This window comes from Balaenoptera musculus, chromosome 14 (genome assembly GCF_009873245.2).
Source record: "Balaenoptera musculus isolate JJ_BM4_2016_0621 chromosome 14, mBalMus1.pri.v3, whole genome shotgun sequence".
Taxonomy (NCBI): domain Eukaryota; kingdom Metazoa; phylum Chordata; class Mammalia; order Artiodactyla; family Balaenopteridae; genus Balaenoptera; species Balaenoptera musculus.
Genome location: NC_045798.1, coordinates 47,256,504 through 47,273,811, shown reverse-complemented (window position 1 = coordinate 47,273,811; position 17,308 = coordinate 47,256,504). Strand labels below are relative to the sequence as shown.

The window sequence follows — 17,308 nt, the reverse complement described above, 5'->3', positions numbered from 1 at the left end:
AAAGCTTTGCTGCCTTTCTGAGCTAGAACTTGCAGAGTAATAATCAAGCCCAGTAGACTGCCAGCCCCGTGGTCTAGCGCAAAGAAACCAGCTCACCCTTGGTGAACAGTCACCGCCAGCACCCTGCCTGATAAGAGAGCCGCGCGCGGTGAGTCACAGGCTCTAGCTGAGCTGTTGCCCAGAGGCTCCTCCTCGTGAGTCAGTAGATGAGGACTGACTCCTCAGATGCAAAGTGCCGAACCAAAGTGACTTAAGGAAATTGTCCACAGTGTTCACAGGCCAGAGAATTAGAGGAAGACACTACAGTTGCAAAACGAGATTTGGCTCAGCAAAGAAAACAAAATTGTCTATCCTTGGGTCTAAGTAGAGTGCTGAACCAACATCGTCAGAGATTTTTTTTCGAAATAAATCATACAGTAGTCTTACAAGGTGATGAGACTATAATAATGCTGCACTGAGGTGTGTACAAAGCAACGATTGTCTAGAAAACCTCAGCAAGGTCTTCATGGCCCATCAGAATGCCTCTCCCTCCTACTGACTAAGGTCTGAAATCCTTTAGCTGAAGGTTCCCTTGGCTGATACATGCATGTTCCTGGGAGGGTGGCATGCTAATCTCTTATCAGTTATTTACTTCATAACATGACGCCACAGATACACCAAGCATGCTCCACCTCAGGGCCCTTGTACTCTCTGTTCCTTTTCCTGAGAAGGTTCTGCTCCAGACATGTACAAGGTTTACTTACTCTTCACTTTTTTCCCCTCAAATATTACCTTATCAGTGAGATCTTCTCTGACCACCCATATAAAAATTATAATTGCTCCCACCCCCAGGGCTCCCCATCGCCCTTTCCTACTTCATTTTTCTTCTTGGCACATCAAAATTTAAAAGACTGTGCATTTACTTATTTATTATCTGTCACCATTCATTAGAATGTAAACTTCATGAGGGCTGGGGTTTTTCTCTATGAATTGCTATGTATTCAGCACCTAAACAGTGCCTGATCCATTGTAGGTCTTCAGTATATACTAGTGAAACATGTGACTGAAAGAATAGTGAATATATTGGGCTGGCCAAAAAGTGCCTTTGGTTTTTAAGTAAAAATAAAACACGTTTTTCATTTTCACCAAGAACTTTATTGAACAACGTATTCACCCTTCTGCCATTTTTCAGGCAACTTCATAATTCCATCTTCCCAAAACTTTTTATCTTTTTGAGCAAAGAACTGTTCCAGGTGCTTTTTACAGCCTTCTAGGGAATTGAAATTTTTTCCAATAAGAGAAGTTTGTAAAGACTGAAATAAATGGAAATCCGAAGGTGCAATGTCTGGTGAATATGGCGGATGAATCAGAACTTCCCGGCCAAGCTGTAACAGTTTTTGCCGGTCATCAAAGAAGCATGCGGTCTTGAGTTACCCTGATGGAAGATTATGCGTTTTCTGTTGACTAATTCTAGACGCTTTTCATTGAGTGCTGCTTTCAGTTGGTGTAACTGGGAGCAGTACTTGTTGGAACTAATCTTTTGGTTTTCCGGAAGGAGCTCATAATAGAGGACTCCTTTCCAATCCCACCGTACACACAACATCACCTTCTTTGGATGAAGACCGGCCTTTGGTGTGGTTGGTGGTGGTTTATTTCACTTGCCCCACGATCTCTTCTGTTCCACATTATTGTACAGTATCCACTTTTCCGTAGAGAATCACACGTGGAAATATGGTCGAGAAGGTTTTTTTGCTTAACTTACGTGGAACCCAAACATCAAAGCGATGAACATAACCAAGCTGGTGCAAATGATTTTCAGTGCTTGATTCGGATATTTTGAGTATGTTGGCTATCTCCCGCGTGGTATAACGTTGATTTTCTCAATGTCTTGATTTGATCGCTATCAACTTCAACTGGTCTACCCAATGGTAGAGCATCGTCCAGTGAGAAATCTCCAGCTCAAAACTTCGCAAACCACTTTTGACACATTCGATCAGTCACAGCACCTTCTCCATATACTGCACAAATCTTTTTCTTGCGTTTTGATTGCGTTTTTATCTTTCTTGAAATAATAAAGCATAATACGCCAAAAATGTTGCTTTTTTTCTTCCACCTTCAATAATAAAATGGCTACACAAAAATTCACCAACTTTGATAAGTCTTTTTGTATTTTTTATTTTTTTAACGTCTTTATTGGAGTATAATTGCTTTACAATGGTGTGTTAGTTTCTGCCGTATAACAAAGTGAATCAAAAAATATGGAACGCTTCACGAATTTGAGTGTCATCCTTGCGCAGGGGCCATGCTAATCTTCTCTGTATCGTTCCAATTTTAGTATATGTGCTGCCAAAGCGAGCACAAGTGTTTTTTTAAATGCACGCTGACATGACAGCTGTCACATACAATCTAACAAAATTGTTTCAATGAAGTTAAAGACAACTAAGTGCTACTAGAGCCATCTTATGGAAAAAACCGAGCAAACCTTTTGGCCAACCCAATATTTTCAAGGTTATTTTGGAGGATAAGTGTGTGTATGTCTGTGTGTAAAATGAGGGTAAAGGGGAAAAGAGAAGAGAGCATTATATTCCTGGAAGGACATGAGTAAATTTCCCCAAACTGAGGTGTGGGTGTGCTGGGAGGCCTGCTTCACTGTGGACAAAATCCCCCTACCTCACAGTTTTATCACAGATGGGCCTGCTAAGGCTTCCCGAACAGTGTAAAGTTTGAGGAGTTTAGAGGCCATTGGAGAACATTTCTGTGTTCGTCCTCTTTTTCAAGACTCCCTTCCTTACAGGGGGAACAAAGTGCGAAACCAGAAACCATAAACAATATGGAAAATCCCTTTTCCCTCTGGAGGTGAACAAAGTTAGCATTCATTACAAGAGTGTGCCACTTGACAATGTTGATTTTATCTCTCCACCTACGTTTTCTGAAAAAAATTTCAGAATAAATCTCTAGCTTTGATTTCACCCTAGGGTTTGTTTATAGGAATTCTTGGAAAGATAAGGGAAGTAGCAGTGGCTGGGGAAGAGAGGAGGAGAGTTTGGTTGCTAATAGCAGCCCTGGACTGTGTGACAGGACTTGTGACAGGGCAGCACAAGAGTGTTTACTGAGAGTGTCAGACAGAAACCATCGTGCTGACCCAAATGTGACTAATGAGCCTAGGGAGATCCACCAAAAAACCCCTCAGAAGACAGAAAAGAATACTGGTTTCTCGGCAGTTACTTCATTCATTTGCACGTAGACAAGTGACATTCTTGCATATCAAGAAAAAGTGAAATAGAAGCGATGCGATGGCTTTGGAGAGCAAAGGTGGAAGTAAAATACTGGCTTTAAAGACCTTTTCAAAATGATCTGATTGATAATTATAAATACTGTAGTAGAGAGAAGCAAAATTTCAAAAATAAATAACAATTTCCATGTTAAAGAAAAAACAAGGATTCAAAGAAATTAACTGATTTTAATTTACTTTCAAAACTAACGTTGTTGGTGGTTTTTAAAAAACTTTTGTACCATGCAAGTCGATGCAGTAACTTATTAATTATCAAGTTCTGAAATTTGTGATTCATTTACTTGTTAAAGTCATTAGAGCACATTTAAAGTTATTCAGTAATGATGTTACTTACTTGCATTTTTGACATCCCCCTTGGGTGGAGAAAGGGTTGATTCCAGCGGGGGAGGCAAACGGAGCCTGAGGGTGAACTTGTCCATGGGAGGGTGTGAGCTTGTGAATGTCATTTGTCACACATGTTACACAGACGAAATATTGGGAACTACTACCCTGCTGAGCAAAAGTTATGATATTGTTATTCTTGAATCCCAAATTTGATATTACGAATGCAAATTATTTATATGTAACTTTGCTTTTATAGCATAAGCAATTGAAAATCTTTTAATATGATATATAATAATTTAATTAACTCAGTTACATCTGTACACACCCAGGAAATTGGAGAGTTGAAGCAGTCTTTCAGATACCATAAGAAAGAAAATCAAAATGTCCCTGGTATGTGAGCATTTCAGGAAAGTGTTCTTAAACCCGTTTTGCTTGAACTGTACTTTTTTTTTTTTTTTTTTGCGGTGGACCTAGTTTGAGTTTCATCACCTCCTCTAGTTCCCATTCAGAGATTTTATTAGACAGAAATATGTTCAAACATTATCAAACCAGTTAAGCAAAACTTTGATACAAAAAAGGCAGTGGGAAAAAAATTGCTCCTGATATTTTAGTTTTAACGATCACAGTAACACTTACCAGCTGGTCTGAGGACATTTGTGGTTAAAGATTTTTAAAAAATCATAGTGTTTATTATGAACATTACTATATGCCTTGAAAGCAGACCTCTTATTTTACAAGGGAATTGTCTGCTAATTTGCTATAACATTTTTTTAGGCGGACCTCTCTTAACTTCTACTGAAACAATGTCTGAATGATTCATACCTTTGGAGAGAGTCACACCCATTTCATGCAGAATCAGCTACAATAAAGGCAAGTCAGCCAACAAAGACTTCTTGTGACTAACTCTCCTGTGGGTATGAAAGAAGAAGAGAGTGTATCCTTATACTTCTTGCTTAACTTTAGGATTAGAACATTCATCTGAAGTAATCAGTAAATTTATGACAACTCAACAAGTTAAGCAGAGCAGTATTACAGGGAAAACCTGTTGAACAAAGAAAAATCCATGTGAAGGGTCATATGGAAGAATTGTTTTATGGTTCATAAAAGTGCCATTGTGAGTTTCCATTGTTTGGACCTTGGAATTTTCAGTAAGTGGAATCTCAAGTCCATAGAGTATCGTTTATTGTTCTTTATAACTCGGATTTTCACTTTAGAAGTATGAATAAGCCATCTAAAACCAAAAAAAAATTTTAAAAATCAGAGGACAATTTTTACTCTAGGCTTCAGGAATAAAAAGATGATGGAATTTCTATGGAATATTTTATTTACTTTTATTTCTTAGAGACTAGATGCATTAGGTCAATTGGTCAGAATGTGAAACCTGAATCTCGGGTATGCTCCGTGGTCCTATATGGACAGATAGGTGCCACATATGTGATTTGACAGGAAAGTGTCTGTGCACTAAACACTCCACCTCCTGACCTATGACCTAATGATAATGAAGTTTCGCTTTGTTTTTTGAGTCTGCAGATATTTAAGTATTAAAGGTATATACTCCAAGGAGGAGAATAAATCATTTTCTGTGATTTATACTTTGCTGTGAATTAATTTATCAAACAATTAAAAAACTTATCAACTAGTTATGGTCAGATTTTTAAAGGAAGGAGGAAGTAGTGATTATGAAAACATTAAACATATCCTATTCTAGAAATAAGGTAATAAAATATGCAAAGGTAAAGACAATTTAACCTCCTTCTATTTTATGTTGGGTCAACTAGCTTTTGTAAATAAAACTTCTTTTCACCTGGCACCATAAATCCTATAGAAACTGGATGTAAAGTGTGGTCGTTTTCTTTGTACAGTAATTACTGTTCTACCAGCATTCCCTAACATGCGTATCCTACTGGAGGTTGGGTCAGTAGCACCATTCCTTTTATGCTAATTTGGAAGTAACGATTTTTTTTGCCCAAAGCCACCTAGCTGCCCTATTTTACTTGGTGGAAATGACATAGTTAGAACTCTTAGGGTAAAAAAGCCTCCCATTCTGTCCTTTTCCAAGGGAGCTCAACTGAAATATTGCAGCCACCTGGTCAAATTCTCATTAGTTTGGCTACAAGTCACAGTTTGATTTGAATGAATTCATCTCTATTTGTTTGTGTATTCAGAGGAATTTCCAGTGCAGAGTAGAGTAGACAGGACAAGCTCTGTGGTTAAGGCAAAAGATTAGTGAAAAAGAAATATTACAGTGGCAGTTTGGAATCACAAGAAGAGAATTGGCCTAGTTAATTCCTAACTCTACCTTTGATGGACAAGTTACTTTTCTTTTCAAATTTTATTTATTTATTCATTTACTTTTGGCTGCATTGGGTCTTTGTTGCTGCACGCGGGCTTTCTCTAGTTGCGGCGAGCGGGGGCTACTCTTCGTTGCGGTGCACGGGCTTCTCATTGCGGTGGCTTCTCCTGTTGCGGAGCACGGGCTCTAGGGCGCGCGGGCTTCAGTAGTTGTGGCCCACGGGCTTAGTTGCTCCGCGGCATGTGGGATCTTCCCGGACCAGGGCTCGAACCTGTGTCCCCTGCATTGGCAGGCGGATTCCTAACCACTGCGCCACCAGGGAAGCCCTGGACAAATTACTTTTCAGCCTGTTTGAGCATCCGTAAAACAGGACTTAGGATCAGATAATATAGATGTTTTGAGTTTGTATGGTTTCAGTAGTTTTGCATGTCACCACTCAACTTTTTGAGTCCATTTTAAAGATTGAAAAAATAGTAATAATTATTTTTATTTCAAATCTTTATGAGTGCTGTGTCCCAAGTGCATTCTTGTAACTTCTTTACAGAAACCTCATGAGGTAGGGAATGTTATTATCTCTATAACAATAGTCCAGAAAGGTGCAAAGAGGTGAAGTAACTTGCCAAAGACACACAGCTAGTAAGTGGTGAAGCTGGGATTTGAACTCAAGTACTTGTCTCCAAAGCCTGAACTCTTAACCATTAACTTAAAACACACAATTGAAAAACAAAACAAAACAAAAATTTCAAGTTTATCTTTTGTTAGTCATTAAAATATAATATACAGTTATTTTTGATTGACTAACAGATGGAATGAAATTTAAAAATTTTCTCTTAGGTCCTCCAGTAGTAAGTTTTCATTTTATGCAAACTAGCAGGTTTTCTTTGCCTGACAGCTCACAGTTTCCTATCAAAATATTCAATAACACCTCCTGACTTGTTCTTTCAGTGGAGACATCCTTCCCTAGCTAGAGCTGGCAAAGGTGGCAATAGCATGCATTGGCTTGCTCTGGAGGCCCTGGGAGAGTGTTGCATAGAGAAGGTCTTGGATCATCCTGACAGCATATGCCTTTGTTGTTGGTTTGCAATTCAAACGAATATTCAAAGACCAGCACAAAGAGGACAGTTCCAGGGTTCAAGAAAATGTGTATAGAAAGAGTGGCTAGTTAGAAAATCAACTTAGATTTCAAACATTAGCAGCCATAAAATATCTTCTGAGGAAGAATCCATAGCAGTTTATAACAGTTGAGAGGAAAAGGGAAGATGAAGAAAAATATTGTCAAAATTTATTAGACTAAGGGTTTATTATACATTAAAATTTTTTGACATACAAAAAGTTGTACATAATTAATGTATGCAACTTGAAGAGTTTGGAGATAAGAATAAACCTATGAAACCATTACCACAATCTATACCATAAACCTATTTATCACCTTTAAAAGTTTCCTCCTACCTTTTTGTTTGTTACTGTTATTTTGTGTGTGTGACAAGAACACTTGACATAAGACTTACCCTCTTAGCAAAATTTTAAGTATACAATACAGTATTTTTAAGTATAGGCTCTATGCTGTACATTAGTCTCTAGGACTTATTCATCAGTTACAACCGAAACTTTGTACCTTTGACTAATAGCTCCATTTCTTATTTCACATGTTTTTACTAATCAAAAGTTGTGGGTGTCAGCCCTGGATGAGAATAATTAAGAGTTTGGTCAAGCAAGGCCTCTTCATTGTGTCCTACCTAAAGAAATTTAGGTGGAAAATTTAGGTGATTCTTTTCTTTTTAATCATACATCTACAGAGTAGACTCCTTGTATTGTGTGTGTGTATATATATACACATACATATATATATATATATATGTATGTATAGAAACTTTGTTTCTGCAGTACCACTGAGCATTAGTGTCTGGTCCATGGGTTGGATGATGGAAAGACACTGCTTCAGCTATACCAAGCTACATAGTTACTGGAGGCAAATATGTATGCATATGTGTGCATATGTGTGTGTGTGTGTGTGTGTGTGTGTGTGTGTCTATGTTTCTCCTCCTAGTCAGGACCATACAATCTTATTATCAATACTAGTCAGTAGGACATGGGAAGCCATGACTAAGTTAATCTCACATTTTGTGTTTAAATACTCATTTTTGGCTTAGTAACAATGCCTCCTGGCAGGAGTTGAAACCATACCATTATGTCATTTAAATAAATCCAAGATTACCTGATTCTGTATTGCTTTATAATTAAGAAACTTCTTTGCAATCTTCTCTTGATTATGAAAGAATATAAATACTTCCTCTGACTTCTGAGGAAATGAGGACATATTCTTTCAATATCAATGTTTGGCTTTTATCATAATTTGATGTTCTGTTTTCATACAAAATTTACTGTTGCTAATTTAATAAAAATTCAGCTCACAGAAAACATCAGAGATGTTCCGAGGCATAAAATTAAAAATACAGTGGTCCCATGTCTTTCGTGGGAATAAAACATTTGTTGTAGTCGTTAAAATGTGTTGTTTTTCACAAATCATGGAAACACTGAGGTGGAAGGAACCATTTAAAGTTATTATTTTAAAAAAACAAAACAAAAACCCAGTTCATAGATACAGAGAACAGACTGGTGGTTGCCAGAGGTAAGGGGTTGGGAGGTGGGCAAAATGGGTGAAGGGGATCAAAAGGTACAAACTTCCAGCTATAAAATACATAAGTCCTGGGGATGTAATGTACAGCAGGATCACTATAGTTAATAATATTGAACTGCATATTTGAAAATTGCTAAAATCTTAAAAGTCCTCATCTGAAGAAAAGACATTTTTTTGTAACTATGTGTGGTGACGGATGTTAGCTAGACTTATTGTGGTGATCATTTTGCAATATATATAAATATCAAATAAAAAATTTTAAATATAAAGTTATTTTTTATATCTAGACACATGTCACATAACCTCTTCTAAATAGTGTGCTGTCAAAGTAAGTCTTCAGGAGCTTACCGGAAAAGAGATTCCATGACTTCCAGGTAGCTTGTTTCTGTTATTAAATGTGGAGGAGAACAGCTCACTGTGGCCTGAAAAATAAACCCAAATATTTTTCAAAACAGCAGCAACTCATGTATTTGCATTCTTTCATCTATCCCTACCTTTTTATCTTTCTATCTCTATCTTTCAATTGTATATATGTATACATATATATGCCTACATTGTACTGCTTCTTTAATCTTTAGAATTATATCTAGATTTATAATCTTTTTATTGTATAATTTTCATTGTTTTCTTTCCAATTTTTCATGTTCTACTCAAGTCAGAGCTGAAAATAAACAGATTATTCCGAGAGAGTAATAAGTATTATTATTGGAGGGGGAGGAGAGAAGATGGCGGAATAGTAAGACGCGGAGATCACCTTCCTTCCCACAGATACAGTAGAAATACATCTACACGTGGAACTGCTCCTACAGAACACCCACTGAACGCTGGCAGAAAACGTCAGACCTCCCAAAAGGCAAGAAACTCCCCCCGTACTTGGGTAGGGCAAAAGAAAAAAGAAATAACAGAGACAAAAGAATAGGGACGGCACCTGCACCAGTGGGAGGGAGTTGTGAAGGAGGAAAGGTTTCCACGCACTAGGAAGCCCCTTCGCGGGCAGAGACTGTGGGTGGCAGAGGGGGGAAGCTTCGGAGCCACGGAGGAGAGCGCAGCCACAGGGGTGCGGAGGGCAAAGCGGAGAGGTTCCCGCACGGAGGATCAGTGCCGACCAGCACTCACCAGCCCGAGAGGCTTGTCTGCTCCCCCGCCGGGGCGGGCGGGGGCTGGGAGCTGAGGCTCGGGCTTCGGTCGGATCGCAGGGAGAGGACTGGGGTTGGCGGCGTGAACACAGCCTGAAGGGGTTAGCGCACCACAGCTGGCCGGGAGGGAGACCGGGAAAAGGTCTGCAGCTGCCGAAGAGGCAAGAGACTTTTTCTTCCCTCTTTGTTTCCTGGTGCGCGAGGAGAGGGGATTCAGAGCGCTGCCTAAACGAACTCCAGAGAAGGGCGTGAGCCGCAGCGATCAGCGCGGACCCCAGAGACGGGCGTGAGACGCTGGGGCTGCTGCTGCCGCCTCCAAAAAGCCTGTGTGCGAGCACAGGTCACTCTCCACACCGCCCCTCCCGGGAGCCTGTGCAGCCCGCCACTGCCAGGGTCCCGTGATCCGGGGACAAGTTCCCCGGGAGAACGCACTGCGCACCTCAGGCTGCTGCGACGTCACGCCGGCCTCTGATGCCGCAGGCTCGCCCCGCCTCCTCCGTACCGCTCCCTCCCCGCGGCCTAGGTGAGCCAGAGCCCCCGAAGCAGCTGCTCCTTTAACCCCGTCCTGTCTGGGCGGGGAATAGACGCCCTCAGGCGACCTACACGCAGAGGCGGGTCCAAATACAAAGCTGAACCCCAGGAGCTGTGCGAACAGAGACGAGGAGGGGAAATCTCTCCCAGCAGCCTCAGAAGCAGCGGATTAAAACTCCACAAACAACTTGATGTGCCTGCATCTGTTGAATACCTGAATAGACAACGAATCATCCCAAATTCAGGAGGTGGACTTTGGGAGCAGGATATATTAATTTTTCCCCTTTTCCTTTTTTTTGTGAGCGTATATGTATATGCTTCTGGGTGAGATTTTGTCTGTATAGCTTTGCTTTACAATAGCTTTATTTTACTTCACTATATTATAGCCTCTTTCTTTCTTTCTTTCTATTTTTTCTCCCTTTTACTCTGAGCCGTGTGGACGAAAGGCTCTTGGTGCTCCAGCCAGGCATCAGGGCCGTGCCTCTGAGGTGGGAGAGCCAACTTCAGGACACTGGTCCACAAGAGACCTCCCAGCTCCACGTAATACCAAACGGCAAAAATCTCTCAGAGATCTCCATCTCAACATCAAGACCCAGCTTCACTCAACGACCAGCAAGCTACAGTGCTGGACACCCTATGCCAAACAACTAGCAAGACAGGAACACAGCCCCATCCATTAGCAGAGAGGCTGCCTAAAATCATAATAAGGCCACAGACACCCCAAAATACACCACCAGACGTGGACGTGCCCACCAGAAAGACAAGATCCAGCCTCATCCACCAGAGCTCAGGCACTAGTTCCCTCCACCAGGAAGCCTACACAACCCACTGAACCAACCTTAGCCACTGGGGACAGATAACAAAAACAACGGGAACTACAAACCTGCAGCCTGTGAAAAGGAGACCCCAAACACAGTAAGATAAGCAAAATGAGATGACAGAAAAACACACAGCAGATGAAGGAGCAGGGTCAAAATACACCAGACTTAACAAATGAAGAGGAAATAGGTAGTCTACCTGAAAAAGAATTCAGAATAATGATAGTAAGGATGATCCAAAATCTTGGAAATAGAATAGACAAAATGCAAGAAACATTTAACAAGGACGTAGAAGAACTAAAGAGGAACCAAGCAATGATGAAAAACACAATAAATGAAATTAAAAATACTCTAGATGGGATCAATAGCAGAATAACTGAGGCAGAAGAAAGAATAAGTGACCTGGAAGATAAAATGGTGGAAATAACTACTACAGAGCAGGATAAAGAAAAAAGAATGAAAAGAACTGAGGACAGTCTCAGAGACCTCTGGGACAACATTAAACGCACCAACATTCGAATTATAGGGGTCCCAGAAGAAGAAGAGAAAAAGAAAGGGACTGAGAAAATATTTGAAGAGATTATAGTTGAAAACTTCCCTAATATGGGAAAGGAAATAGTTAATCAAGTCCTGGAAGCACAGAGAGTCCCATACAGGATAAACCCAAGGAGAAACACGCCAAGACACATACTAATCAAGCTGTCAAAAATTAAATATAAGGAAAACATATTAAAGGCAGCAAGGGAAAAAAAACAAATAACCCACAAGGGAATCCCCATAAGGTTAACATCTGATCTTTCAGCAGAAACTCTGCAAGCCAGAAGGGAGTGGCAGGATATACTTAAAGTGATGAAGGAGAAAAGCCTACAACCAAGATTACTCTACCCAGCAAGGATCTCATTCAGATTCGATGGAGAAATTAAAACCTTTACAGACAAGCAAAAGCTGAGAGAGTACAGCACCACCAAACCAGCTTTACAACAAATGCTAAAGGAACTTCTCTAGGCAAGAAACACAAGAGAAGGAAAACACCTACAATAACAAACCCAAAACATTTAAGAAAATGGGAATAGGAACATACATATCGATAATTACCTTGAATGTAAATGGATTAAATGCTCCCACCAAAAGACACAGGCTGGCTGAATGGATACAAAAACAAGACCCATATATATGCTGTCTACAAGAGACCCACTTCAGACCTAGAGACACATACAGACTGAAAGTGAGGGGATGGAAAAAGATATTCCATGCAAATGGAAATCAAAAGAAAGCTGGAGTAGCAATTCTCATATCAGACAAAATAGACTTTAAAATAAAGACTATTACAAGAGACAAAGACGGACACTATATAATGATCAAGGGATCGATCCAAGAGGAAGGTATAACAATTGTAAATATTTATGCACCCAACATAGGAGCACCTCAATACATAACGCAAATACTAACAGCCATAAAAGGGGAAATCGACAGCAACACAATCATAGTAGGGGACTTTAACACCCCACTTTCACCAATGGACAGATCATCCAAAATGAAAATAAATAAGGAAACACAAGCTTTGAATGATACATTAAACAAGATGGACTTAATTGATATTTATAGGACATTCCACCCAAAAACAACAGAATACACATTTTTCTCAAGTGCTCATGGAACATTCTCCAGGATAGATCATATCTTGGGTCACAAATCAAGCCTTGGTAAATTTAAGAAAATTGAAATCGTATCAAGTATCTTTTCCGACCACAACGCTATGAGACTAGATATCAATTACAGGAAAAGATCTGTAAAAAATACAAACACATGGAGGCTACACAATACATTACTTAATAACGAAGTGATTACTGAAGAAATCAAAGGGGAAATCAAAAAATACCTAGAAACAAATGACAATGGAGATACGACGACCCAAAACCTATGGGACACAGCAAAAGCAGTGCTAAGAGGGAAGTTTATAGCAATACAAGCCTACCTCAAGAAACAGGAAACATCTCGAATAAACAACCTAACCTTGCACCTAAAGCAATTAGAGAAAGAAGAACAAAAAAACCCCAAAGCCAGCAGAAGGAAAGAAATTATAAAGATCAGGTCAGAAATAAATGAAAAAGAAATGAAGGAAACAATAGCAAAAATCAATGAAACTAAAAGCTGGTTCTTTGAGAAGATAAACAAAATTGATAAACCATTAGCCAGACTCATCAAGAGAAAAAGGCAGAAGACTCAGATCAATAGAATTAGAAATGAAAAAGGAGAAGTAACCACTGACACTGCAGAAATACAAAAGATCATGAGAGATTACTACAAGCAACTCTATGCCAATCAAATGGACAACCTGGAAGAAATGGACAGATTCTTAGAAATGCACAAACTGCCGAGACTGAACCAGGAAGAAATAGAAAATATGAACAGACCAATCACAAGCACTGAAATTGAAACTGTGATTAAAAACCTTCCAACAAACAAAAGCCCAGGACCAGATGGCTTCACAGGTGAATTCTATCAAACATTTAGAGAAGAGCTAACACCTATCTTTCTCAAACTCTTCCAAAATATTGCAGAGGGAGGAACACTCCCAAACTCATTCTACAAGGCCACCATCACCCTGATACCAAAAGCAGACAAAGATGTCACAAAGAAAGAAAACTACAGGCCAATATCACTGATGAACATAGATGCAAAAATCCTCAACAAAATACTAGCAAACAGAATCCAACAGCACATTAAAAGGATCATACACCATGATCAAGTGGGGTTTATCCCAGGAATGCAAGGATTCTTCAATATACGCAAATCAATCAATGTGATACACCATATTAACAAATTGAAGGAGAAACCATATGATCATCTCAATAGATGCAGAGAAAGCTTTCGACAAAATTCAACACCGATTTATGATAAAAGCCCTGCAGAAAGTAGGCATAGAGGGAACTTTCCTCAACATAATAAAGGCCATATATGACAAATCCACAGCCAACATTGTCCTCAATGGTGAAAAACTGAAACCATTTCCACTAAGATCAGGAACAAGACAAGGTTGCCCACTCTCACCACTATTATTCAACATAGTTTTGGAAGTGTTAGCCACAGCAATCAGAGAAGACAAAGAAATAAAAGGAATCCAAATCGGAAAAGAAGAAGTAAAGCTGTCACTATTTGCAGATGACATGATACTATACATAGAGAATCCTAAAGATGCTACCAGAAAACTCCTAGAGCTAATCAATGAATTTGGTAAAGTAGCAGGATACAAAATTAATGCACAGAAATCTCTTGCATTTCTATACACTAATGATGAAAAATCTGAAAGTGAAATCAAGAAAACACTCCCGTTTACCATGGCAACAAAAAGAATAAAATACCTAGGAATAAACCTACCTAAGGAGACAAAAGACCTGTATGCAGAAAACTATAAGACACTGATGAAAGAAATTAAAGATGATACAAATAGATGGAGAGATATACCATGTTCCTGGGTTGGAAGAATCAACATTGTGAAAATGACTCTGCTACCCAAAGCAATCTACAGATTCAATGCAATCCCTATCAAACTACCACTGGCATTTTTCACAGAACTAGAACAAAAAATTTCACAATTTGTATGGAAACACAAAAGACCCCGAATAGCCAAAGCAAACTTGAGAACGAAAAATGGAGCTGGGGGAATCAGGCTCCCTGACTTCAGACTATATTACAAAGCTTCAGTAATCAAGACAGTTTGGTACTGGCACAAAAACAGAAATATAGATCAATGGAACAGGATAGAAAGCCCAGAGATAAACCCACACACATATGGTCACCTTATCTTTGATAAAGGAGGCAAGCATATACAGTGGAGAAAAGACAGCCTCTTCAATAAGTGGTGCTGGGAAAATTGGACAGGTACATGTAAAAGTATGAAATTAGAACACTCCCTGACACCATGCACAAAAATAAACTCAAAATGGATTAAAGACCTAAGTGTAAGGGCAGACACTATCAAACTCTTAGAGGAAAACATAGGCAGAACACTCTATGACATACATCACAGCAAGATTCTTTTTGACCCAGCTCCCAGAGAAATGGAAATAAGAACACAAATAAACAAATGGGACCTAATGAAACTTAAAAGCTTTTGCACAGCAAAGGAAACCATAAACAAGACCAAAAGACAACCATCAGAATGGGAGAAAATATTTGCAAATGAAGCAACTGACAAAGGATTAATCTCCAAGATTTACAAGCAGCTCATGCAGCTCAATAACAAAAAAACGAACAACCCAATCCAAAAATGGGCAGAAGACCTAAATAGACATTTCTCCAAAGAAGATATACAGATGGCCTACAGACACATGAAAGAATGCTCAACATCATTAATCATTAGAGAAATGCAAATCAAAACTACAATGAGATATCATCTCACACCAGTCAGAATGGCCATCATCAAAAAATCTAGAAACAGTAAATGCTGGAGAGGGTGTGGAGGAAAGGGAACACTCTTGCACTGTTGGTGGGAATGTAAATTGATACAGCCACTATGGAGAACAGTATGGAGGTTCCTTAAAAAACTACAAATAGAACTACCATACGACCCAGCAATCCCACTACTGGGCATATACCCTGAGAAAACCATAGGTCAAAAAGAGTCATGTACCAAAATGTTCATTGCAGCTCTATTTACAATAGCCAGGACATGGAAGCAACCTAAATGTCCATCGACAGATGAATGGATAAAGAAGATGTGGCACATATATACAATGGAATATTACTCAGCCATAAAAAGAAATGAAATGGAGGTATTTGTAATGAGGTGGATGGAGTTAGAGTCTGTCATACAGAGTGAAGTAAGTCAGAAAGAGAAAAACAAATACAGTATGCTAACACATATATACGGAATCTAAGGGAAAAAAAAAAAAAAAAAAAGGCCATGAAGAACCTAGTGGCAAGACGGGAATAAAGACACAGACCTACTAGAGAATGGACTTGAGGATATGGGGAGGGGGAGGGGTGAGATGTGACAGGGTAAGAGAGTGTCATGGACATATGTACACTACCAAATGTAAAATAGATAACTAGTGGGAAGCAGCCACATAGCACAGGGAGATCAGCTCGGTGCTTTGTGAGCACCTAGAGGGGTGGGATGGGGAGGGTGGGAGGGAGGGAGATGCAAGAGGGAAGAGAAATGGGAACATATTGTATATGTATAACTGATTCACTTTGTTATAAAGCAGAAGCTAACACATCAAAAAAAAAAAAAAAAAAAAAAGTATTATTATTGCTGAATAATATAATTCAGCAATATAATAATATTATTATAATATAATAAATATTATATATTTATTATAATAAATATTTTAAAAGTATATTATAAATGTTATATATTTATTACTATAAATATATTGAAATATATTATAAATTATAATAATTATTATAATTAATAATTAGAATAATACAATTAGATTTGTGTCACTTGCATGACTTTGAGGAAGTTACTTTGCTTCTCTGGGTCTCTGTTTTTGCGACTGTAATCTCAGGGCTACTGTAAGAAATAAATTAGAATATAACTCTCTTGGCCATCTGGTAGACCTCACCAATGTCATGTTTCTTCCTGCTCTGGTAACTGCATCCTTTACACTTTTAGACCATCATTATCTTGAGTTTTAACTACACCTGCATTGTGCTTAGATTCTTTTTTTTTTTTTTTTGCATTTGTAAAAAAGAAAAAAAGAGTCCATGTATAAAAGAAAAAGAAAGCAAAGACACCAACCTGGAATGGCCTATGTCTTGTCATGGAGGGAATTGTAGTGCACTCTGAATCAGGCAAAGCAGAAGAAATCTCAGTGTTCTTTGTGGAAAACGTGTTGTTTCTGGCACCTGGAATTTAAATAATTATCTTCTTTTCTCATCAGTTATCCCCCTTACATAAAAATGATCTCAGACTGTGCTGTTGAGCAAGTCTTAAATCATGTGATCACGGATTCAGAATTACTCTTTATAGACTCAGTAAAGGAATTGAGAAAATACTGGATTGCTAATAACAAGAAGGAAAGATCCGTAATTTTTACTTAATTTCTAGTTGTTTCTTAATTGCTAGTTGCAGTGAAGCTAGTCAGTTGAATGTACTCCTTTACACTCTTACTTGGTTTCTGAAAATTAAGATAAGAGAAACTGATCTTGCTGTTTTTATTTGTTCAACTTTCTGTGAAGAAGAGGAACTGGTGATTTTTTTGGAATTTACCTGCATAGCTTTCATTTTCCTGAGACTGATTTGGAAGCCTGTGTTAAGCCATCCACTTTTCTTCACTCAACATTCACTCT

At 38.9% G+C, this 17,308-nt stretch overlaps 1 non-coding gene across 1 annotated transcript; it reads right to left on the bottom strand.

Annotated features, from left to right (window-relative positions):
- Positions 1-2,231: 2,231 nt before the first annotated feature.
- Positions 2,232-2,338, bottom strand: LOC118880420. The gene has a single exon (XR_005016292.1). It is a non-coding gene; the product is annotated as a U6 spliceosomal RNA (small nuclear RNA).
- Positions 2,339-17,308: the final 14,970 nt, after the last annotated feature.